This window comes from Lepidochelys kempii, chromosome 6, assembly GCF_965140285.1.
Source record: "Lepidochelys kempii isolate rLepKem1 chromosome 6, rLepKem1.hap1, whole genome shotgun sequence".
NCBI classification, from domain to species: Eukaryota; Metazoa; Chordata; order Testudines; family Cheloniidae; genus Lepidochelys; species Lepidochelys kempii.
In genome coordinates, this window is record NC_136385.1 from 126,047,449 (window position 1) to 126,072,701 (window position 25,253).

Sequence of the window (25,253 nt, forward strand, 5' to 3'; positions counted from 1 at the left end):
CCCATCCAAGACTTTTATGTATTTCAGCTGAAGCTGCCAATTTTGGATGCAAAGCTGTGGCTTTCCCTTTCCTCTTGCGAGATACACTTTCACTTCCTAATGGGCAAGCCTGCCATGAGACGTTCACTGTGGATGGATTTCTCATCTGTATATAAACATGTCGTCCCTTGAATTATGAGCCCCAGTGTTCAGGACTTCTCCCCCAGACCATGTGGTCACACAGGTAGAAGCCCATTCAAGTTTGTCCATGCCATAGGTTAACTGCTTGCAAAGACATGAGCCGACTTGTGGGTCTGGACACAGATTGCGATATATTCCTCAAAAGGCTGAAGATGTGTATGTGCAGTCATCAGCCATTACAGAGATGATAGAAATGCAGGTAAGTTAGAAGGAACAGGAGGCTAGATTCTGATCGCAAGTTGCAGTGGGGGAGGTTTAGGTTGGATATTAGGAAAAACTTTTTCACTAAGAGGGTGGTGAAACACTGGAATGCGTTACCTAGGGAGGTGGTAGAATCTCCTTCCTTAGAGGTTTTTAAGGTCAGGCTTGACAAAGCCCTGGCTGGGATGATTTAACTGGGAATTGGTCCTGCTTCGAGCAGGGGGTTGGACTAGATGACCTTCTGGGGTCCCTTCCAACCCTGATATTCTATGATTCTATGATTTAAGACTATATGCCCACACAGAGAGGGAGTAAGTGCTAGGGGAGTGCTATGCAAAAGAGATAGAGCTACGCAGAGTGCCATCTACTGGCCGATAACATACAGAGTCATTCTTACGTCTGTAGGTTCACTAAAGTTGTCCTTTTGTCTTGCAAATGGGTTCCAGATTCCAGCCCTTAACCTTAAGGACCACCTGACACTTATAATGGGCCCTGGGCCAGCATATAGGACTAAGTAGGACTAAAGGCCTGGTTGCTGCCTCCCTGCAACAGGGGAGCGAGGAATGGCCAGAGTCTTGGACCATCCACCCTACTTGGTGGCCAACACAGGTAGGCTGGGATGGCGAGTCACTGCTGGGAGAGGTCAATAGCAAATGACTACCCTACCTCTCAGCCCTGGAGCAAGGAAGAAGCCAAGGAGGAGTTGCAGCTCCGTGGGGTGTGTCTGCGGCTCTGGGGTGGTGCCCCCTCTTGCTCTAATAATCCCAGTGAAGCTGTGACAGCGCATATCCAGGGTTTCATGCAGGGCTGGACAGCCCACGCTGATGGGGCTCCAGCGATTGCTTTATGCGCTAGCTAGAGCTATAAGTGCTGCAGCCACGTGTCTGGTTGCCATGTAGACATACCCTAAAACAGTGGTTCTCAGTCAGGACTCCGGGGCCCCCTAGGGGGCCATGAGCAGGTTTCAGGGGGTCTGCTAAGCAGGGCCGGCATTAGACTCGCTGGGGCCCAGGGCAGAAAGCTGAAGTCCTGCTGCATGGGACTGCAGCCTGGGGCACCGAGCCCCACCACCCGGGGCTGAAGCGAAAGCCTGAGGAACTTAGCTTCATGGGGCCCCCTGTGGCGTGGGGCCCTGGGCCACAGCCCTGCTTGCGACCCCCTAACGCCGGCCCTGGCTTTTATATGCAGAAAAATTAATTGTGGTGGCTGGGCCATGGGGTTTTTATATGGGGGTGGGGGGGGGCTCAGGAAGGAATAGGTTGAGAATCCCTGCCCTAAGACACATGTTTGGCACGTTACTAACACTTCTTGGTATTGACTGTAACTGTTATTAAGTGTGCATATTTCTTAATCGTAAAGAGAATATTTCTGACATAATTGGCAAAAGAAACAGGTCTGAAAGCCAGGTGCACTGGAAAGAGGTCACACTCAAGGCTCACAGACACAGACTTAACTCTTTCCCTCAATATTACTTTTTTCCTAATATGCCTCCCTTGATACGGAAGAAAGATTACCAGCCTCCACATCTGCAGTAAGAAAGCACGTTTGGCCCAGAGACGGTGCCCCAGCTAGAGACCACAGACAGAGCTATGCATCTGGTTCGAAGTACTGGATTTGTAGCCTTGGAACTATAGCTGTATATTCAGGTGATAAGGACAGTTAGTTGCCCTTTCTGTGCCCTCCCACTTAGGGAGAGCACAGGAACTAGCTAGTAAGATTTCTGACACAGCCTTCCATCTTGCTCACACACTGGAGGCCAGCATGTTCTTCCACCCCACTGCTCTGCAGAGGATGAGCACCGGCCTTATGAACCACGTAAGCTGTATTTTGAGCACTTAAGTGGGGTGTGTCCTTCATGCTAGTCCTTTGCACAGGGGCAAATTCTTCCCTGAGTGTGGATTTAAAATGAACAACAGATGCTTCACCAATGGATTGAAGTGTTTTGGGAGCATGGTTCTGGGATTTAGAAAAAATGACAGCCGTCCAGCACTCATGAGCAACCCTACACTAACTCCCATGCCTGGGTCAAACCCTATCCACCAAGCTCCTCCCGTGGCACAGGTGTGCAACACCAAAAAAAGCAGCAGAAACACTACGCGCGATGGACCAGTCTGCTGAGGATACGTCTGTGCTGGAATGAAAGACTCGCAGCGCATCCCGCAGCTGGCCCAGGTCAGCTGGTTCAGGCTGCGGGGCTAAAAATCGCTGTGTAGATGTTCGGGCTCAGGCTGGAGCCTGGGCTCTGGGATCCTCCCCGCTCACGGTGTCCCATAGCTCAAGTTGCAGATTGAGCCTGAACGTCTATACAGCAGTTTTACAGTCCAGTAGCCCCAGCTCTGCAAGCCCAAGTCAGCTGACCCGGGCCAGCCGTGGGTGTTTAATTGCTGTGTAGGTGTACTCTGAGAGGCTGTGCATGGGCACTCCACGCTCTCTGTACACAACAGAGAGTTGCTCTACAGCGATATGTGCTATCGCTGCAGACAGGGGACTGAGGGAGGGGAGGGTTTATAAATGGTGGAGGTTTGGTCTGGAGTAGGCCAGAGAAGTGGAGAAGCAAGTATCAAGAGCAACTGGCTCAATCCCCTACATGGTAGGTGGGGGGGCACAGAGAATGCGGATATTGGTGCTTTGTTCCATACCACAGGGTTGTGCATGGAGACCCTTTCCACGAGACCCGAGGTCCATGCTTATCCAGGCTTTGCCGGAAGAACTGGTCTTTGGCCCTGGGGTGCTTATAAAAACGAATAATCCCATTGTCAAGGAGATGGATTTCAGTTGTGTGCCTCCAAAGGGCCCCTAGACTAACCTGCTAGCATGCTGGCAGCACACCCCACCATGTTTCTGTGGACACTATGTCGTGTGTTTCATGTCAGCCTGCTCTCCACAGCTTTGCACAGTTGAATCGTTCAGTGACAGGATTAAGGAGTAACAGCAAAGGGAGAGGCATAGGCCAGGGACAAGACATACGTATTGAGTTGAGATATGAAAAAAGATGGCAGGCTAATCCTCAGCTGTACCAGAGGGCAGCTCATTGCACCTGTGGCGGTGAGGGTGGCAAAGATGGCTCTAAGGGTCTGTCTACACTGCAATGTAAGCCAAGGGTTGGTAGAACCTGAGTTAGTAGATGCTGGGTTTGTTAACCTAGGGCTTGAGTGTTTACACTCATTTGTAATACTAGGATAGGAATGGTTGAATTCTTGGGCTCCAGCATCCACACTGCATTATGCTGGCCCGAGTCCAACCACCCATATCCCAGACTTCCTAGCGCCCTCCCCAAATGTAGCTGCTTTAGCCCTTTGCTCATGGTGCAGAGTGGGAAAACCGGACTGTCCAGAGGACACAGACATTCAGCCCATGAGATTGTGGGATACTTTTGATGGACTCTCAGAGCATGACTCCAGTGGGGCTGTGTCTACACTGCAAAGCAATAGGGCTTGAACCGCGGGTCCCGGCTTGACTCAGGCTTGGGCCTTCCCCACCGTGGAGTCTTTCTGAATCACTGTCCTCTTACACACTGGTTCCTTTGCCACACTGGGAGCCAAATCTACTGCTGGGGTAAATCAGCACAGCTATAGCCAATGGAGCTATCCCCATTTACCCCAGCTGAAGATCTGGCCCAGTAATCCTTAGTGGACAGTACTAGTATATATAGAATTTCTATATCTTGGAGAATACGGGCCTGGACTTCTCCTGCATGAGGATGTTCTCACAGTCCTTTTATAGGCAAACAAGGGGTGCCCAGATATGTTTAACAGATTATCTGTCTTCTTGGCTAGACCCTTCTCTCTCTTGCTTGGCTCAATTGCACATGCCATTGATAGGGCAATACCACGATTGTCTCTGCAGAGATAACACTAGCTGGTCCATGACACGTGCTCATCGGAGGTTTTCCCAAAGTGGATCACAGGTTTAGGCTCTCTCTCTCTTGCTCTCGCTCTCTCTCTTTTTTTCTCCTCTCCTCGACTCCTGTTTTCAATCATGCATGGCCTGTGCAGTGTCGTGGTCAGGCTTAAAGACTTACTAGAACTGGAGTCAAGATTTATGAGAATTAGATGTAACCAGGCCTCTCCCAGAGGTTTGGGGAAAACAGCTGGAGTCTGGCACTTTCCGTCATGACAAGGACTATTAAAAATTAAGAGTTGAACCAAAAATGGGGGTTAGAGGTGGGCTGGGCCAAATGTTTAGGGTTAAAATGCAAAACAAGCCCATGTAATATGCAGGGCATCTGCACGGGGGCCAGCTCTGAGAGCAAACAGCTTTCAATGCGGCTGCTAACGGGGTTTATTTTAGAAAACTCTTTAGAAACAAGAGGTTAAAAAAATGATTTCCACGCGAGGACTGCACTATGATTCAAAGTCCTGAATGGAGGGAAGCGGTTCTCCTTCTGTGCTGTCTGGAGGCGATTCTGTCCCTGCCTGCCCCACCCGGTGCTGATGTAATGCACCCCAGCCGGCAGTGTTTGTCGAGATTCCTGCACCATGCAAATGTGTGTCCCTCCTGAGCCTGGCAGGGAAAGCTGCTCTCTGAGGGGGAGGGAGGGGACAGCAAAGATGCAGGGAAATTTGAAGGCTGGGAGTGCTGGAAACACTCAGCAACAGACAAACGGGGATTTGATCGTTCCTGGTGAGAAATGGGATTTCCGCTGAACGGGCTAGTTCAGGTCACATGTTCCCAGCCTTGCTCTAGGGGGCACTGCAGAGCCAGGCCACTCTAGGAGATGCTGCAGGAGAAACTGTGTCCCCTAAACTCCTAGGGCCATGCACATGCTGTCCCATGTCTGAGGATGGTGCTGTTTAGTTCCTTCATTCCTGTTCTACTAGGGCAGAGCCTCTTTGCAACAGAAGCCTTTTGGGGGGACAGCACTTCCCTGGGAGAGTGCGGAAACTGCAATTGCATCAACCCCTGACTATGAAGGTACAAGGCTGTGGCCCCCTTTTGTGCACCGACAAAGGGAACAGACATGGTTTCGTTTCTGGTTGACGCTTCTCCTTTTGCATATAAAAGGTGTCTTGTTTAGACTCCCAAATAGGTGAGTGGAGTGAGTGGGACAACACTGGGGGTTCTTCCCACTCTTGCAAACTAAGCTCCCATTTTTATTCTGACTGTCTCATCTTGCCATGCTCCCCCGCCCCCAACACTTTTCATGCTTTTAAAAAACATTTTCAAATACTCTCCTCCCCCCTTCCACCACGTCTTCCGCTGTCGCTCAAAGAGCCCAGGAGAAGGGTGCCGTGCAGGAATAAAAGGAAGGAGGGGTGACGCCACGTGCAAGCCCGTCACAAAGATGAACCAACAAGATTTCCCATCTCCCCTTCTCTCTGGGCTGAGAGCAGGGCAGGCCCCAGGGACATCTCAGCTTTCCCATCTGGCTGGAGACTAGAACTCGGTGGCCAAGCTCTCCACGTCTGCACTAAATCATGGCTCGATGGAGATGCAACATGTTTTGCTGTTCTGTCTTGCTACAAAGGATGGGACCTTTGAAAGCTCTCAGCGTTGGTCTGCCTCTGCTCCCAGTGCCAGGTTTAAATTCCTGCCCTGGATACTATACAATTATTGGAGCCTGCCATTTTCCTGCTAACTCAGACCAGACCTCACCTCTGTTGTCTACTTGAGTGAAACAGACTGCAAGGCCTCCATCCCACGCCCCTCCCCGTCTTGTCTCTCCATCTCCGCTCCCTGCGTTGCGCGCTGCTCTCCCTTCAGCCACGGCGGCAGCAGGAGGGGAAAACCGGTCGCATGCTGCAGGCCCTGAAGCAGAAGAATAAAGGTGGTGATGCTCTTCCAAGCTCCGCCCACAACATAAACTCCACCCACCTCCAAAATGAGGTGCCACTCCGTCACACAGTTGGTCAAAATACAATCTCGCAGCCCTCTGAAGTCCAATGCACCCTTTGAGCTTAGCTCCCCCGCCTCCACAGGGCTCAGATGCCTTGCCGGACTCTGCAGACCTCCGGGGCTTAGCTACACCTTGATGGAGCGCACCTATCCTGCTTGGCACCTTCTTGATTAGGGGGAAAAGTATGTGTTGATATCTCCCAAACACCATCCACGGATGGTGCCAAAATGAGACGTCGCTTACACTGAATTCTGTACATCTGTGACCCTCCCTCTCCTTTCTTACACGCTTCCATGAGGAATGACATTTAAATGATCGTCCCTGGGCACTGGGGTTGCGACCTCCCTGGAATAGCTCCAAGCTATTGTTCCAGACTCAAAGAGGCTGCAGCATCCCTTACATTTAGGGTTCGTCTACGCTACAAAAGCTACAGGGGCTGAGATGTGACACTGTGGCGTAGACCAGCGGTTCTCAAACTGGGGTCCGCGGCCCGCCAGGGGGTCTGCGAATCATGTCCACGGCTGCTGGCCCCGATGATCAACTCCTTCCCCTCCCTCCCAGCACCTCCTGCACGCCACGGAACAGCTGTTCAGCGACGTGCAGGAGGCGCTGGGAGGGAGGGGGAAGAGCGGGACCAGAGTGTGCCCGGGGGAGGGGGCAGAAAGAGGTGGGGAAGAAGAGGGGCAGGGATGGAGTGGGGAGGGACAAGGCTTGGGGCCAGGGTTGAGGACCTCTGGGGAAAATTAGAAGCCAGCTTGGGGGTCTGCGAAAAATTTCAAATAAAAACGGGGGTCCTCGGGTTGCTAAAGTTTGAGAACTGCTGGTGTAAACACTTGCTGCAGGGACAGAAAGGCGGGCGGGTTTCATTAAAGTAGTTTTTTCGAGAAGCAGTAGCAAGATCGACAGAAGAATTCTTCTGTCCACCTAGCTGCATGTACAGCGGGAGTTAGGTCGACCCAGCTCCGTCACACAGGGCGTGACACTTTTCACCGCTCTGAGCGACACAGCTGGGTTGACCCACGTTTTAGTGGTAGGCCCGGCCTTTGTTCATATGTTCAAGGCTTTCTTTCCTACCATCGCAGCTAGAGACGTACTTTTCTAGATCTGAATGCTGAGATTCTGGGGAGTACAATGGCGGCTTAGGAGAGGCGTTGGGAGGCCATCCTGCTGGGCACCAGCCCAAGCCGTGCTCCGATGACAGGACGCTTTCACTCGGATTGGTGGTTGCGGCCCAGCAAGAGGAGGCAGAAGCTGTGTGGGTGTGGGGAGGAGGGGCATGGCCTCAGTGTACCTTGGTTTCCCCATCCATAGGGCGGGGACGACAATACTTACCCACCTATGTACAGTATTGTGAGGCCTTTGAATAAAAGGTCCTATAACAGACAGAGGATAGCACTGGTAATGATTAGTGCGGCCTGGCCAAAGAACCTGTGCAATCTCGCGTTGCCATGCCAAGGGAATGCAGGGCTTCTAATTGATGCCATGGTAACCACCGAGAATCGTAACTGACCAGGTTGCCCCACCATGTGAGCTGCTGGCATCCTGAAAAGCCCCTAGCATCTGCAAGCAGCCATGGCCCCACGAGTGAGAAACCTTAGCTGTGCAGTCAGGACCGGCTCTAGGCACCAGCAAAGCGAGCACGTGCTTGGGGTGGCACATTTCCAAGGGCGGCTTTCCGGCCATCCCTTTTTTTCCCCCCGGCCCTGCACAGTCAACCAATAAGCCCCTGCATGGGGCAGGGCAGCTAGGTCTGCGCGGGGGGTCCCGGCCCGGGGGCGGTCCCTGCCATGGCCCCCCGCCGTCGGGGGAGCGGGGTGATGGGGCTCCTCCCCCCTGCCCACCCACCCTTGCTGCACGTGTCACAAGTGGCGGAGGAGCCGGAGCTGAGCGGAGCGGAGCCCAGGATCGGGGCAGGACCCATGGCCGGTAAGGGACCCACTGCCCTGGGTGGCTTGGCGCTGGGCGGGTGCCCCTGGTCCACCCCCCTCCCCACGGCTGACCCACCCCGCAGCCACTCTGTCGGTTACTGTCCCTTCTGCGGGGGTGGGGCCGGGTCTGAGGTTGGGCTGGGGGCCCACAGGAGGGATGTACAGCCCCGAGCACCTCACTCCAAACACTGCTATAGTATGATGCATTCTTTTAACATTACCAGTATCAGTGGCTTCTGGTGAGCGCAGTTTCTCAAAACTGAAATTACTAAAAAATTATTTATCGTCCACCATGTCTCAAAATCATTTGTCAGGATTCGCATTAATTTCAGTTGAAAGTACCAATGCAAAAAATTTAGATTTCACTGAATTGTTAAAAGACTATGCAAGTAGAAAAAACAGAAACATTCAGTTCATATACATTCTTTTAATTTATGAGAAGCTGGGCGCACCAGAAGACACTCATGTTTTTCATTACAGTGTCTAGTTGAACTCAAAATTGTTTGTAAGTGTGATTTTGTTAAAATTAAATGAGTACACTAGTAGGAAATTGTTTTATTTCACTAACTACAAATTCTCTGTTTTCATTTTTTTTAAACAGTCAAAACAGAACAAAAACTAAAAAAAAACCCATTGCAGAGTGCAAACATGTGTAAAAGCCAAAAAAAAAAGTGGGGGCAGCCAAAAATTTTTTTTGCTTGGGGCGGCAAAAATCCTAGAGCCAGCCCTGTGTGCAGTGAGTGCAGATATCCAGCTATCCCAAGGCATGTTATAAATTCCCTCTTTTTCCCCCTCTCTCAGCACTGGTCTGATGGCTTTCTGCCAAGGCCACTTCAAGCTGTAAATTTTTAATTTGCAAGGAAAAATTACTCCTCTTATCTGCTACGCTCCTGGCAGGCCTGTTGCGTCAGCTGATTTGCTATGGTAATATTTTATTGTGTGGGATCACATCATGTGCATGCCAAGAGTCTTCCATGTCCCCCCTTCCAATCCTTTTGCCCCCTCCTTACTTGTGATGTTTTGGACTTGGGCTATTAAAATACCAAAGTCTGTCCATTGCTATTGTCTCTTTCTGGCTGATTTTTCAACAGGTGTTAATTAGTCACAGGTGGGGAAGGTAACAAAGAAAAATATTATGGGTCAAATTCTACATGGGCTAGTTGCCTAGGTGTGTAAATCAGTGCAGCATTTGTCCCTCTCTGCATGCTGTGTTGATTGCAACTTTGTGGCAAACAAAATACAATGAAGTCCCCTACAGATGAGTTCTGCTATTGCTGGTTCATGCTCTTCCTATTTTATAGTTCGAGTTTAAGGCCAGAAGGCACCATTAGATCATTTAGTCTGACCTTCTGTATATTACTGGCCGTTGAATTGCATGCAGATACCCCTGTGTTAAGGCCAAAGACTTTAGTTACACCAATCCATTTCACTCCTTGGGAGACTAAATTGTGTACCACAGACAGAGAACATGAGGGACCAAGGTGCCACAAATGCCTGAGACCCCTGCAGTGGCAGGGAATTGATTAGGTGAGATTTGCCCCGATGATCCCTGCAAATGAGCCACACCCCATGCTACAGAGGAAGGTGAAAAAACTCCAAGGTCCATACCAGTCTGACCAAGGGAAACATTCCTTCTTCCATCAATGGACAAGGAGTGTATGCATAAATTTAAAGCACCCATCTGGAATGCAATGCTCTGTACCTCAAACCAGCCAGCTGCATACCCTCCCACCTGCTGGAGATAAGCACAGCTGGAGCCCTTTATATGTGGTTAATGACATTGCCCAAAGTTCTGTGTTTTCCTGTCTCCACCTGCTGGATGGAAGGGGGCGTTACTCAGGTTAGGTATTAGGGAAATCTTTCTATCGGGATAGTTAAACACTGGCACTGGTTATCTAGGGAGGTTGTGGATTCCCTGTCACTGGAGACTTTTAAGAACAGGTAAGAGAAACACCTGTCAGGGATAGTCTAGGTATATCTAACTCAGCCTCAGCACTGTGGGGGATGAACTAGGTCAGTGGTTCTCAGCCAGGTGTACGTGTACCCCTCGGGGTACGCAGAGGTCTTCCAGGAGGTACATCAACTCATCTAGATATTTGCCTAGTATTACAACAAACTACATAAAAAGCACTAGCAAAGTCAGTACAAACTAAAATTTCATACAGACGATGACTTGTTTATACTGTTCTAGGTAAGTACAATATTTATATGTAAGTTCAATATTTATATTCCAAGTGATTTGTTTTATAATTGTATGGTAAAAATGAGAAAGTAAGGAATTTTTCAGGAATAGTGTGCTGCGACACTTATGTATCTTTATGTCTGATTTTGTGAGCAAGTAGTTTTTGAGTCAGGTGAAACTAGGGGGTATGCAAGACAAACAGACTCCTGAAAGGGGTACAGTAGTCTGGAAAGGTTGAGGGCCATTGGACTACGTGACCTCTCAAGTTCATGACCACAGTTTTATGATTATCCACTCTCTGATCTGCTCATAGACTTAAAGGCCAGAAGGGACCATCATGACCATCATGCTATATGAGGATGTTAGAGACACAAAGATGAAACCAAACTGAACTTGGTGCCCAGGGAAGCCAGCCATCGATGGGACAAACAGGAAAATATACCCAAGAAGATTAGTTGCTGAAAGAGGTGTGACAAAATGGCCCAAGAGGTGCTGATCTGAGTAGAAGAGCCATGAAGATGGCATGGAGGGAGTTTCTTGGTGAGGCTCCTGAGTGGCAGAGGAATGAAGAGGAAGGAAACCTGGACCAGCTATTCTTGGAGGGATGGACTGGAAGAAGCCCACGTATCTCAAGTTCAGAGTTGCTGGGCATAGCTCCCGAAGACCATTAACAAGAGCCACCCACACAAATCCCCTGGGCATTAGACTCTACAACGTGTTTCCATTGTAAATAGAAGAACACATAGGAGAAGGGTCATTTAACAGTAATAATTGGCAAATCCTGTCTACTGGTATGTGCCTGGAGGGCCCTGGCAGAGGGGCCAGTGAAGGCAAGTACAGGACTGAAGGATCCATGGCTCGGTGAGGGTTATCTGTGAGTAATGATGGGGATGGAGGCAGGGGCCAATGGATCCCCTAGCCATTCCCATCGATGTAAGGGGCATTTGCAAGTGTGGGGAATGTTACTGCGGACCTGATGCTCTGTGGCTTGGGAGGATGCTGGCCTGCTTTTGTGCCTAGCCCAGCGGCTCTCTCTTGGCTCTGGGGAGATGATTTGCCCCTGAGTGATTAAGACCAGGAGAAACCCTTCCCCTGGTAAGAATGCCTGGGTCGCCATGTGTGTGGGATACAGCCTACTGGCCCCTCCCATGCCCCACAAGACAAAACCCAGAGCCAAGATTGATAGCGCTAAAAAGTAGCAAAACTACAAAAGTAAAATAAATAAGTGAGTCATAAATCAAGGCTCCCAACAATGTAATAGAAGAGAACAAGAATCCCAGACTGGATAATTAAACACAGGGGTCCCAAACGAGAGGGGAAGCAGAGAGCAGGAGGGAGAGAATTCAGGCGTCATCTGCTCAAAAACCAAACAAAATAAAAAGAGTTTCTAAGCAGAGTTATAACCCCGAGTCCCAGTGATTCTCCCCAACCAAGGCCTGGCTGACTTGTAAAATTCCCGTTTCATGCAAAAAAGGACCAAAAAGATCTTTTAGAACAGAAATACATGAGTTTTAAATAGAGAATTTCTAGAGTGGTGTTGCTACCATGGTAGCAGCTAGAGGCTGTTACGCTAAAATAAGTGGAGAGACACATGATTTGGAGCAGTACATGTATTCAGTGTCCACACCTACAAATGCAGCACAGCATCAAGCCAAGTCTAGGCAAGAAAATTTTGCCGGTAGAGTAATATCGCTTAGGGATGTGATTTCTTTTGCTAGCAGTAAGCCGTAGTGTAGGCAGTTATATCAGCACACCCATGCTTTTGCTGGTATGGCATATTTAATTTGAGGCATTGATATAAGCTATACTGGTCAAAGAACCCTGTTTTGCTGGGGCAAACTGTGTCTATATTCTGAGGGTTTGCTGGTACAGCTATGCCAGGCAACCTTTTCTAGATGGAGTCTAGCCTCAGTTTAATGTCTGCTAAGTAGGGCTGTTGGCTAATCGCAATTAACTCACAACGATTAACTCAAAGAAAGTAACCATAATTTAAAAAATTAATCGCAGTTTTAATTGTGCTGTTAAACAATAGAATACCAATTGAAAGTTAACAGCTATTTTTGGATGTTCTTCTACATTTTCAAATATATTGATTTAAATTACAACACAGAATACAAACTGCACTGTGCTCATTTTATATTGTTATTTTTTATTACAAATATTCACACTGTAAAAATGATAAACAAAAGAAATAGTATTTTTCAGTTCACCTCATACAAGTACCGTAATGCAATCTCTTTATCGTGAAAGTGCAACTTACAAATGTAGATTTTTTTTTGCTACATAACTGCACTCAAAAATACACCATGTAAAACTTTAGATCCTGCAAGTCCACTCAGTCCTACTTCCTGTTCAGCCAATCGCTCAGACAGCAGTTCTCAAACTGTCGGTTGGGACCCCAAAGTGGGTCGCGACCTTGTTTTAATGGGGTCCCCAGGGCTGGTTGAGATTTGCTGGGGTCCGGGTCCAAAGCCCAAGCCCGACGGCTTCAGCCCCGAGCAGCAGGGCTCAGGTTACAGGCCCCCGTGCCTGAGCCTGAAGGCCTTGGGCTTCAGCTTTTGGCCCCCCAGGCCGGGGAGGTGGGTCTCTGGTTTCTCCCTGCCCCTGGGATGGCAGGCCTTGGGCAGGCTTAGGCTTTGGTCCCCCTCTGCTGGGGTCTGTAGTAATTTTTGTTGTCAGAAGGGGCTCATGGTACAATGAAGTTTGAGAACCCCTGCGCTAAGACAAACAAGTTTGTTTACATTTGCAAGACATAATGCTCCTGCTTCTTGTTTATAATGTCACCTGAAAGTGAGAACAGGCGTTCACATGGCATTTTTGTAGCCGGCATGGCAAGGTATTTACATGCCAGATATGCTAAACATTCATATGCCCCTTCATGCTTCAGCTACCATTCCAGACGACATGCATCCATGATGATGATGCTCGTTAAAAAAATAATGCATTAATTAAATTTTGACTGAACTCCTTGGGATAGTATGTTTCCTGCTCTTTTACCCGTATTCTGCCATGTATTTCATATTAGAGCAGTCTCGGATGATGACCCAGCACATTTTAAGAACACTTTCACTGCAGATTTGACAAATTGCAAAGAAGGTACCAATGTGAGATTTCTAAAGATAGGACCCAACCACATCAACCACACCATCAGAGGCTCATCACTTGCACGTCTACTAATGTTATATATGCCATCATGTTCCAGCAATGCCCCTCTGCCATGTACATTGGCCAAACTGGACAGTCTCTACGCAAAAGAATAAATGGACACAAATCGGTCATCAGGAATGGTAACATATAAAAGCAGATGGGAGAACACTTGAGTCTTCCTGGACATTCTATAACAGATTTGAAAGTAGCCATACTTGAACAAAAAAACTTCAGAAACAGACTTCGAAGAGAAACAGCAGAACTAAAATTCATTTGCAAATTTACCACCATTAATTTGGGCTCGAATAGGGACGGGGAGTGGCTGGCTCATTACAGAAACAGCTTTGCCTCTTCTGGAATGGACACCTCCTCATCTATTATTGAGAGTGGACTACATCCACCCTGATCAAATTGGCCCTGTCAACACTGGTTCCCTACTTGTAAGGTAACTCCCTTCTCTTCATGTGTCAGTATATTTATGTCTGCATCTGTAATTTTCACTCCATGCATCTGAAGAAGTGGGGTTTTTACCCACAAAAGCTTATGCTCAAATAAATCTGTTAGTCTTTAAGGTGCCACCAGACTCCTTGTTGTTTTTGTGGCTACAGACTAACACGGCTACCCCCTGATACTTGACACCAAGGAGGAAGAATCTGGCCCAGTGGACTTTCACGAAAGGTTTTAGGTTGGTATTAATGTCACTGTGTGTGTTGAGCAATGCCAACAAAGAAGGGATGCTTTGTGGTGAAGGAATACGAGGAGCATATGTTTGGTCAAACCAGTGGGAAGAATGTTTCTTAATTTTTGAGACTGGACACACTTTGGTATGCTCAGAAAACCCCCAGCACTGCTTCCGATTCCTGTGGGGATACTAAAAGCCTGATTTAAACCTGGGCGATTAAAACAAGCTGTTGCCTTATGAAAATATTTGCATTATTATCCAATATTCCAAGTTAATGGCTCAGAATCAGTCTGGGTAAGAGGTCTGATGTCAGTAATCTCACTTCATCTGCAAGGCTCCTAGTATACCTCCAACCACCATTAGACGAGGGTTACAATATACTGCAGTATGGATTTGCTGGGGGTGGTTTAAAAAAGCATTCAGAATAAATGCTACATGAGGATTTGGAGTAAGGAAACAGGCTGCAATGGGATTTTCACAGTTCTCATTTGGATTCAGTGTGATGCTTGTGAAATTCTGCTATTCCAGTCCAGTGCCAACTGTGGAAAAACTCTCTGTGGCAGTTTTGTAATGGGGACAAATTCACCCTAGGGGCAGGACCACAACATTCATTGTCATGCAAGTTTGGAGTGTGATCTAAAACCAAGGTATTTGGATGTAACAGGCTTGTGCATTTAACCCTTTGCAGCATCAAGCTCATTATTAAGTATTGATTGTTTTTGGCCAAGATTGTGCCTTTGAGCCACTGCCAGTGTTGGGGCAGAGGTGAGAAGGATTGACTAAAGCAGGTGCGGTGTCCTGATTGCCTAACCTTTCTGCATGGAGCACCCATGCCTACCCAAGTCTGCTGGCTGGTGGGAATGGTCCTAGGCCCCACTCCCTTTGCAGAGGCTAGTACTGATCTGTGTTAGAATCCCCTGCTCCTTATATGCCTGTGCAATATACTCTGTAGCCAGAAGACAAAATTACTATATATAATTCATGCAGCCGGACCGGCTTCCCCCCCAAGAGCAAGGATAGAACCTTGGTCTTTTAGTTCCAAAACGCAGGCCTCTACCGCTTAAGCTGTAGGTAATCCCTTCATGTAGAAGGTAGTAATAGGTTCCTTATCCTCACTGTAGACCATACCGTAGCAGGCAGTAACAATCAGTCATGAACACTGTGCCTGCACGGATTATGCTGCATGATTGGGGCCAGAGACAGGAACACAAGGGTTGTGCCTGGTTCCCTGTAGCTCCACCCTATGCCTTCTACTTGGGCAGCATCTAGGCATGGTGTCACTAAATATACCTATCTGCTTCAGTTGTGCATGAACATTCTGGGTTCAAGTCCTACCATAGGCGCCAACTCCATGGGTGCGCCAGGGCTGGAGCATTCACAGGGAAAAATTGGTGGGTGCTCTGCACCCACCGACAGCCCAGCTCACCTCGCCTCCTCCCCTGAGCACGCCGCATCCCAGCTTCTCTTGCCACCGCAAAACAGCTGTTTTGTGGCATAACAAGCTCTGGGTGGGAGGAGCGGAAATGCAGCACGCTCAGGGGAGGAGGCAGGGATTTGGGGAAGGGGTTGGAATGGGGGTAGGGCGGGAGGGGACGGTCAAGCACCCACTGGCACTAGCAGACGTTGGCGTCTATGAGTCCTGCACCAGCCCATTCCCATAAATTATGTTCTATCCCAGTGGGTCTCAAATGGTTTTTTTCACAGACCACTTGAAAATTTCTGAGGGTCTCGGCAAACCACTTAATGATCTTTCCAAATGTTGTTTGTACCGTTAGCTAACTATGGTAAAGCGCTTTGGATAAAAGCGCTATATAAAAAAAAGTAATAATAATGAACTTTTTTTGTTCTACAAATAAAAGCGCACAACTCATATTTCAATATCAGTCGTCTTACCTGTCTAATGAGATGGATGTGTCCTCACTCCCCTGCCGTGGCAGCCCCCGAGCTGGGGCTGGGAAGAAGGGGGGGTCTCGCCCTCTCTCCTCCACCATGGCAGCCCCCGAGCTGGGGCTGGGAAGGAGGGGGGGTCTCGCCCTCTCTCCCCCACCATGGCAGCCCCCGAGCTGGGGCTGGGAAGGAGGGGGGGTCTCGCCCTCTCTCCCCCACCATGGCAGCCCCCGAGCTGGGGCTGGGAAGGAGGGGGGTCTTTCCCCCACCACAGCAGCCACAGAGCTAAGGCTGGGAAGGAGGGGGGGGTCTCGCCCTGGCAGCCGCAGCCCTGGAACTGGGGAAAGTCACCTCTTTCTCTGGCTGCCGCAGCCCTGCACATCCCAAATTCCCCCCCACTGCCTCTTCTGATCCTACTGCCCCCTTCTTCCACCTACCCCTTATTCCCCCAAAGGCCACCACCTCACCTTACATGTGTGTCCTCTCCAGGGTCCAGGCACCTAATTAGTGGAGCCATGCCTGCGCGGCTCCACTAATTAGGTGGATGGCCCTTCATTCTTTCATGTGCGGCTGCCCAGAAGCACACCTTAGAGGGAACTATCCCCAGACCACCTGAATGGAGCTTGCAGACGACTGGTGGTCCGCGGACCAAAGTTTGAGAACCTCTGTTCTATCCATTACAGTGGCTGTGGGGTGTACACTGTAAGAGGACTTCTTTGGAGAAGCCATGCAAACTAGATAATTTCTGCCTTTCCCTGGTGGCTGTCCAATGGGAAGTTGAAGCTCTTTACGGCAATTTTCAGAGTTTCTCTTTGGATAACACACCTTCTAATGTTCAAGGTTATTGCCAAGTGATCTTTTTATTTCTTCCATACAGAAGACTTTGCAATGTCATTATCTAGTGTATCATTTTGAAAAGCACAAGGACAAATTTCAATATTAAGAAGCACTTAAGAAAACCCTAAATTCTAGTCTACATTATAATTTTTATTGTTTTGAATAATTTTAAAAGCAAACAGGTTAAAATTAGTTTATACCAAAAAAAACAGAAAAATTGTATTGTGGTTTTAAAAAGTCTGCACGGATACTTGTTCCATTTCAACAATTATTTGTAGTGTAGCCCACATTTTTTCGCCTGGTCTCTCCTTTTAAAGATTTTGCCTTTTCACGTGTGAACTGTAAACAGACTGACAGATGGAATTCTTTTGTATAAACTGTTTCAGATACACTATTCCTCCATGGCTGTGTCAGTTGTTTACAGTATCAAAAAGCCACAGATATGCCTAAAAGTAAGGAGAGTCAGTATTTCTGCCCGACATTTGCACACCATCCGTCCCATAGTTTGTAGCCTGGGCACACAGAGTGTAGCTGATGAACTCATTTCTAAAGGCTTATTCATGAGACATGTGTGTCAGTAAGAGCAATGGGAGTCGCCTCGTCTAAAGAAAGAAGCTGTTTCTTCTTCGTGTCACCACGATGGCTAGCGTGAATCTTCCTCTGCATCAGCCACAAAATCTCACAAGAGACCGATCATGGAGGGGACATACTGGTAATTTCTAGAGTGCTCCAGTATGGTTGGTAGTAGGAGCAGTCCTTTGCAATCTTTCTATTATTCCTTCCCCCACCTGCCCAGATTATCCCAATTCCAGTGGTGCACATCAGGCAACTAGTTTATTCATTCCTCTTCTGTGAGTCATCAACACACAGATCCTTTCGGATCTTCACTGTCCAACTACCATAATCTCCGATGAGTAGTCCCCACTGTCAACAGTTTGCTTCTTCCCAGATTCTGGCCTTTGCCCTGAGAGATAACTGGATGTTCATATAAACTGCCTCAAATTCCCATAGTACAGTAAGACCCAGCCATGTCCCCGAAGAACTCTTCCACTAACCGGAGTCCTTCATTCCAGCTAATCCAATTTTACAGCTCATTGAAAACCGCTTACTTAAACAAAAGGAAGTTTGTGTGGGCTAGGACGGAGGCTTTTGTGCTGACTTGTTGCTTGTGTGGCCAGCATGGCAGAGTTGGAGAGATCTGCAGAAATGTAGAGTGCATCCTAAGGGTAAGGACTACACAAGAGAAACAGAGACTAAAGCCTGGTTGAGATGAAACAAACAACAGTCCCCTTAGACAGAGGAGAAAGTTGAGGGCCAGATCCTCTGCAGGTGTAAATTGTTGTGGCAGATATTGCAACCCCATGCAGTGTCTTTGGGAGGAACCATTGTACTAAATTTATGAATGGTTTATGTGTGGTTGTGTTCTACTAAATGGGGGGAGGGTTACCACAGCTCTTCCAGGAACTAACAACAGTGGGAAGGAGGTGGTGATAAAGGCAAGTCACTGAGACTGTAGACCACTCCAGAGAGGAGGTCCCACCCCTCAGGTGGTTTACATATACTGAGTTTTCCAGTGACCAGGAAACAAAGAAAGGACTTGTGATATAAAAAGCTGAGCCTGAACAGACACAGGGTCTTCCTTTTGATTCAACAAACTGACACGACCTTGGGTCCAAGAAGGACCCCAGCCCTTGCTGAAGAGTTGGAGCCACTGATGCCTACCAAAGCCTCATGCTGAAGTTGGGGGTGACCTCGGGTGAGCTTTTAGTGTGTTGGAACTTTGAGTTTTTTATATTTTTCCCCTCTGTGATGCTTTTACCTTAAGAATAAATGTACTCTGCTGGGAAAGAGCTGAGTGGTAGCTTGTAACAGGTGACGATACTGTCCATAGTCCTTGGAGAGAAAGTGATGTGTAGGTGCTGGTTATTTGGTAGACTGGCTTGGTTAGGATGTCACCGTGTATCGTAGGGGGCTATGCAGTCTATACATCCTCAGCCAGAGGGAGTGGTACCTGGGTCCCTGCCCAGAGAGAGGTGACAGCTGGAGGGCTGAGATCATACTGGGCACCCCTGGAATGGACCATGGAGGGGGAATACAGGTGCAGGTACTCCGAAACTCTGACAGTTATATCTCTATTGACCTCAGTGGATCTATGCCAATTTATAAAAGCTGAGGACCTGTCTGTCCCCAAGGGCCTCAGACAGAAAGTCGAGGTAAATTAGGCTGCTCAGGCAGAGGGACATGAGGCCCAATTCAGGAAAGCACTAAGCATGTCCTTAACTTTAAGCGTACGAGTTGTCTCATTGAAGTCAATGCTTAAAGTGGATTGGGGCCTAAATCACTAGGAAATGCCGTTCAAGTCTTCGAAGACTTTCAGAAGCCCCAAAGTCCTCCATTTAGGGCTCAATCCTGCTCTCGTGAAAGTCAACGCAAGCTGTGCTGTGTATGGTCATGAAGGTAGGCTCAAGCCCACAGGTAGATATGACTTTCTGCTAGAAACCAGAGGCCAGAAAGCTTCATGGGGTGAGGAGAGTTACTGTAAGGAGCTATGGGGGAAAAAAGTCTAGGGGCCTAAACACAGATAGGAAGGATTTCTTAGTGATTCTATGCATCTATCAGGCATTATGAAAAAGGCAGTGAATAAGAAATACTCCCATAAAGCCACCTTCTTCTCTATAGCTGGGAAACCCCAACAAATTGTCTCTGGTTCCTACCCTGGTCTTTCCCAAGAGCTTTTGGTTCGGAAGATTTATTTTTTTTTTTAATCAGAAAGTTCACAAAAACAGAAACTTTGGGTTCTTCAGAGATCAACAGAACGCCAGAGCCACGCACCTGGGACAGCACCTCCCAAACAATCCTGTACTCGTGGGCAGAAATGCTTGTGCTGCCCGTTCAGTCCCATACGATCTCTGAACCAAAATGAGAAAAAAAAAAGCCTTGGAAACAAGCAGGGAGAACTGGAGGTCCTGGTGATGTCAAGGAACTATGATGTGATCGGAATAACAGAGACTTGGTGGGATAACTCACATGACTGGAGTACTGTCATGGATGGTTATAAACTGTTCAGGAAGGACAGGCAGGGCAGAAAAGGTGGGGGAGTAGCACTGTATGTAAGGGAGCAGTATGACTGCTCAGAGCTCCGGTATGAAACTGCAGAAAAACCTGAGTGTCTCTGGATTAAGTTTAGAAGTGTGTGCAACAAGAGTGATGTAGTGGTGGGAGTCTGCTATAGACCACCGGACCAGGGGGATGAGGTAGATGAGGCTTTCTTCCGGCAGCTCACGGAAGCTACTAGATCGCATGCCCTGATTCTCATGGGTGACTTTAATTTTCCTGATATCTGCTGGGAGAGCAATACAGCGGTGTATAGACAATCCAGGAAGTTTTTGGAAAGCGTAGGGGACAATTTCCTGGTGCAAGTGCTAGAGGAGCCAACTAGGGGGGGCGCTTTTCTTGACCTGCTGCTCACAAACCGGGTAGAATTAGTGGGGGAAGCAAAAGTGGATGGGAATCTGGGAGGCAGTGACCATGAGTTGGTTGAGTTCAGGATCCTGATGCAGGGAAGAAAGGTAAGCAGCAGGATACGGACCCTGGACTTCAGGAAAGCAGACTTCGACTCCCTCAGGGAACGGATGGCCAGGATCCCCTGGGGGACTAACTTGAAGGGGAAAGGAGTCCAGGAGAGCTGGCTGTATCTCAAGGAATCCCTGTTGAGGTTACAGGGACAAACCATCCGAATGAGTCGAAAGAATAGTAAATATGGCAGGCGACCAGCTTGGCTTAATGGTGTAATCCTAGCGGATCTTAAACATAAAAAAGAAGCTTACAAGAAGTGGAAGGTTGGACATATGACCAGGGAAGAGTATAAAAATATTGCTCGGGCATGTAGGAATGATATCAGGAGGGCCAAATCGCACCTGGAGCTGCAGCTAGCCAGAGATGTTAAGAGAAACAAGAAGGGTTTCTTCAGGTATGTTGGCAACAAGAAGAAAGCCAGGGAAAGTGTGGGCCCCTTACTGAATGACGGAGGCAACCTAGTGACAGAGGATGTGGAAAAAGCTAATGTACTCAATGCTTTTTTTGCCTCTGTTTTCACTAACAAGGTCAGCTCCCAGACTGCTGCGCTGGGCATCACAAAATGGGGAAGAGATGGCCAGCCCTCTGTGGAGATAGAGGTGGTTAGGGACTATTTAGAAAAGCTGGACGTGCACAAGTCCATGGGGCCGGACGAGTTGCATCCGAGAGTGCTGAAGGAATTGGCGGCTGTGATTGCAGAGCCATTGGCCATTATCTTTGAAAACTCGTGGCGAACCGGGGAAGTCCCGGATGACTGGAAAAAGGCTAATGTAGTGCCAATCTTTAAAAAAGGGAAGAAGGAGGATCCTGAGAACTACAGGCCAGTCAGCCTCACCTCAGTCCCTGGAAAAATCATGGAGCAGGTCCTCAAAGAATCAATCCTGAAGCACTTGCATGAGAGGAAAGTGATCAGGAACAGCCAGCATGGATTCACCAAGGGAAGGTCATGCCTGACTAATCTAATCGCCTTTTATGATGAGATTACTGGTTCTGTGGATGAAGGGAAAGCAGTGAATGTATTGTTTCTTGACTTTAGCAAAGCTTTTGACATGGTCTCCCACAGTATTCTTGTCAGCAAGTTAAGGAAGTATGGGCTGGATGAATGCACTATAAGGTGGGTAGAAAGCTGGCTAGATTGTCGGGCTCAACGGGTAGTGATCGGTGGCTCCATGTCTAGTTGGCAGCCGGTATCAAGTGGAGTACCCCAAGGGTCGGTCCTGGGGCCGGTTTTGTTCAATATCTTCATAAATGATCTGGAGGATGGTGTGGATTGCACTCTCAGCAAATTTGCGGATGATACTAAACTTGGAGGAGTGGTAGATACGCTGGAGGGGAGGGATAGGATACAGAAGGACCTAGACAAATTGGAGGATTGGGCCAAAAGAAATCTGATGAGGTTCAATAAGGATAAGTGAAGGGTCCTGCTCTTAGGACGGAAGAACCCAATGCACAGCTACAGACTAGGGACCGAATGGCTAGGCAGCAGTTCTGCGGAAAAGGACCTAGGGGTGACAGTGGACGAGAAGCTGGATAGGAGTCAGCAGTGTGCCCTTGTTGCCAAGAAGGCCAATGGCATTTTGGGATGTATAAGTAGGGGCATAGCGAGCAAATCGAGGGACGTGATCGTTCCCCTCTATTCGACATTGGTGAGGCCTCATCTGGAGTAGTGTGTCCAGTTTTGGGCCCCACACTACAAGAAGGATGTGGATAAATTGGAGAGAGTCCAGCGAAGGGCAACAAAAATGATTAGGGGTCTGGAACACATGAGTTATGAGGAGAGGCTGAGGGAGCTGGGATTGTTTAGCCTGCAGAAGAGAAGAATGAGGGGGGATTTGATAGCTGCTTTCAACTACCTGAAAGGGAGTTCCAAAGAGGATGGCTCTAGACTGTTCTCAATGGTAGCAGATGACAGAACGAGGAGTAATGGTCTCAAGTTGCAGTGGGGGAGGTTTAGGTTGGATATTAGGAAAAACTTTTTCACTAAGAGGGTGGTGAAACACTGGAATGCGTTACCTAGGGAGGTGGTAGAATCTCCTTCCTTAGAGGTTTTTAAGGTCAGGCTTGACAAAGCCCTGGCTGGGATGATTTTAACTGGGAATTGGTCCTGCTTCGAGCAGGGGGTTGGACTAGATGACCTTCTGGGGTCCCTTCCAACCCTGATATTCTATGATTCTATGAACTAACCGCTTTTCGTAATGAACAACTGCAATTCACAAAAAGAACAGGAGGACTCGTGGCACCTTAGAGACTAACACATTTATTTGAGCATAAGCTTTCGTGAGCTACAGCTCACTTCAACCGACGCATTTTTCAGTGGAAAATACAGTGGGGAGATGTATATACACAGAGAACATGAAACACTGGGTGTTACCATACACACTGTAACGAGAGTGATTTGGTAAGGTGAGCTATTACCAGTAGGAGAGCAGAGGGAAAAAGCCTTTTGTAGTGATAGTCAAGGTAGGCCATTTCTAGCAGTTGACAAGAACGTCTGAGGAACAGTAGGTGGAGGGGGTGGTGAATAAACATGGGGAAATAGTTTTGTTTTGAATTGCAATTCACTGGCTGGTGTGTGTGTATACACACCACTGCCCTCTACTGGCTGTTGTGTCAGAGCTGGTCAAGTGTGTGCATGGGGTTGGGGGTGGGGGCTGATAGGTTGGCTGGCCCCTACATATCAGGGAGAACTAGGATGGCCAGTTGCTCAATTTTCGACTGAAAAGTCCGGTCATAAAGGGGACCAGACAGTGTCCAGTCAGCTGTACTGACCGGACACCCAACATCCGGTTACTGCGGGCTGGGGAGGCACCGAGTCATCACTGGCACCAGCCCCTACTCAGTCAAGGCCGCCTCTTACCTACATCGGGCGGCTGCAGGTCCCAGTCCTGGCTTTGCAGGTGAGTCCCTCCCGACCCACGCAGGGAGGGAGGGAGAGGGGAAAGCAGTGAGTGATGGAGGGAGGGGGGAAGAGTGGCAAATGAGGGGGCGGGACCTCAGGGGGAAGGGGCAAGGCAAGAGTGCGGTCTCTGGGAAGAGACAGGGCAAGGAGAAGACCTGGGGAGAAGGGAAGGGGCAGAGGCGGGTCCTCAGGGGGAAGGAGCAGGGCAGAGAAGGTTCCAACACTCCTCCTGGAGTGTCTGGTTTTTAAATAGTACAAAGTTGGCAACCCTAGGGGGAGCTCTACCAGGTTCCGGTCATAAGGGATTGGTGAACTAAACTGTGAAGCTCTGTTTGTCCAGGTTGTTAAACCAACCCTACGTGTTTACTTGAAGGCTCATGCTCAATAAGCTTCCAGGGTCCCCCCCGAACCCCAGTGCTGGCCCCTCTGTTCCCCTTCCCTCGCACCCCTTAGGCCACAGTGATCCTCTTAGACACCCACACTCCTTGACGTGCCCACTGCATGGTATGTACCGCAACAAGCCCACTCCTGGGATCTTAGTCAAATTGCTCCGGGAGACAGAGGCCCCACACTCGGGAGTATGGTAGCTAAGGACCCTCTAAAGCAACTGCATTCTACAAGAAATAACACAGAGTCCCCCCAGCAACCCCCTAGCAATGCCGCTAAGGATTACAGAGCATCTCTGCGTTTGAACTCTTTGAGTGATCCAACAGCACATGCCTGGAGGATTTAGGAATAGGCCTAAGAGGTTGCTATCTGGGACACCACAGTGCAGGGAGGCCAAAGCCTCCTCAAACTACCTCCACTCCTCTGCACCATTAATGTATCAGCTTCTGCCAGCCCTCTGAGAGGCCCCCCTCTCTCCCGTCACATGTAGGACCCAGCCGCAGGGGGTGGCGGGGAAACAGGACTGGAGATGGGCTCCATTTGGCAGCCTTCCCACATGCCCTGGAGGTGAGTGGGGCTTTAGGAGAGGCCTCCAGGGTTAACTTTGAGGGCTGGAAGAAGGTGGTTGAACTGTCTAAAAAGCCACTGGGCTGGAAAGAAGAGTGTGATGAAGTGATCCTGGAGGAAGAAGAGAAAAAGAGAGTGAGTGAGCGCATTAAACCACGCATGGAGAGGAAACAGGGTGAAAAAGGAAAAAATGGAGGCGAGGCAAGAGAAAGAATAAAGAAATAGAAGGGTGGGAGAGAAGAAAGGCAAATGAACACAGTCATTAGGGCAAGGGAAGCAAAAAAGCAAAGAAAACACTACATGGTTATGTCATAGGTTCAGGGGAGGCTGCGATCTTCTTCCAAAGCAGTGCCACAGAACAGTGGAGTGGGCGCAGAAATGGCCAGCTGAACTAAGGGGTATAAGGAGATGTTATATTGGCCCACAGAAACTACATAAATCTCAACATGGCCCAATTGAGGTGCCTGTTTTTGTCTCCAGGAACACACCTACCATGCAGAACACTGAGTATTATGATATGAAAAATGAATGTCTGGGGAGACCCTGCCAATGTACCTGAGAGAGAAGACCCTTCAAGACAACGAGCAGACCCTTCGCTGCATATTGGAAACAGGTTTTTCCTTCTCACACGTGCCCAGAAGTGATTTCTTTGGGAAGAGAGCCTTTGACTGAGATTGTGTGGAAGAAATTGCCTTTGTAAAGGGTTTCCAGTGAGCTGCAGTCAGGAAAGAAATTATACAGCTGATAGGGTCTTTTGCATTACTTTATAAATGTGGAATGTTGAATGCTTTTTTTGATTCCACAGATTGTCGCAAGAATTTCTGGTTACTTCAGTTTTCCGACAAACAACATCAAAGTGACAATTTTCAGGGAGCGGGGGTGGGGAGTTTCTTCCTAACAATGCTTTATTTCCTTCAATTTATTTCATGGAAAATAAAATACAT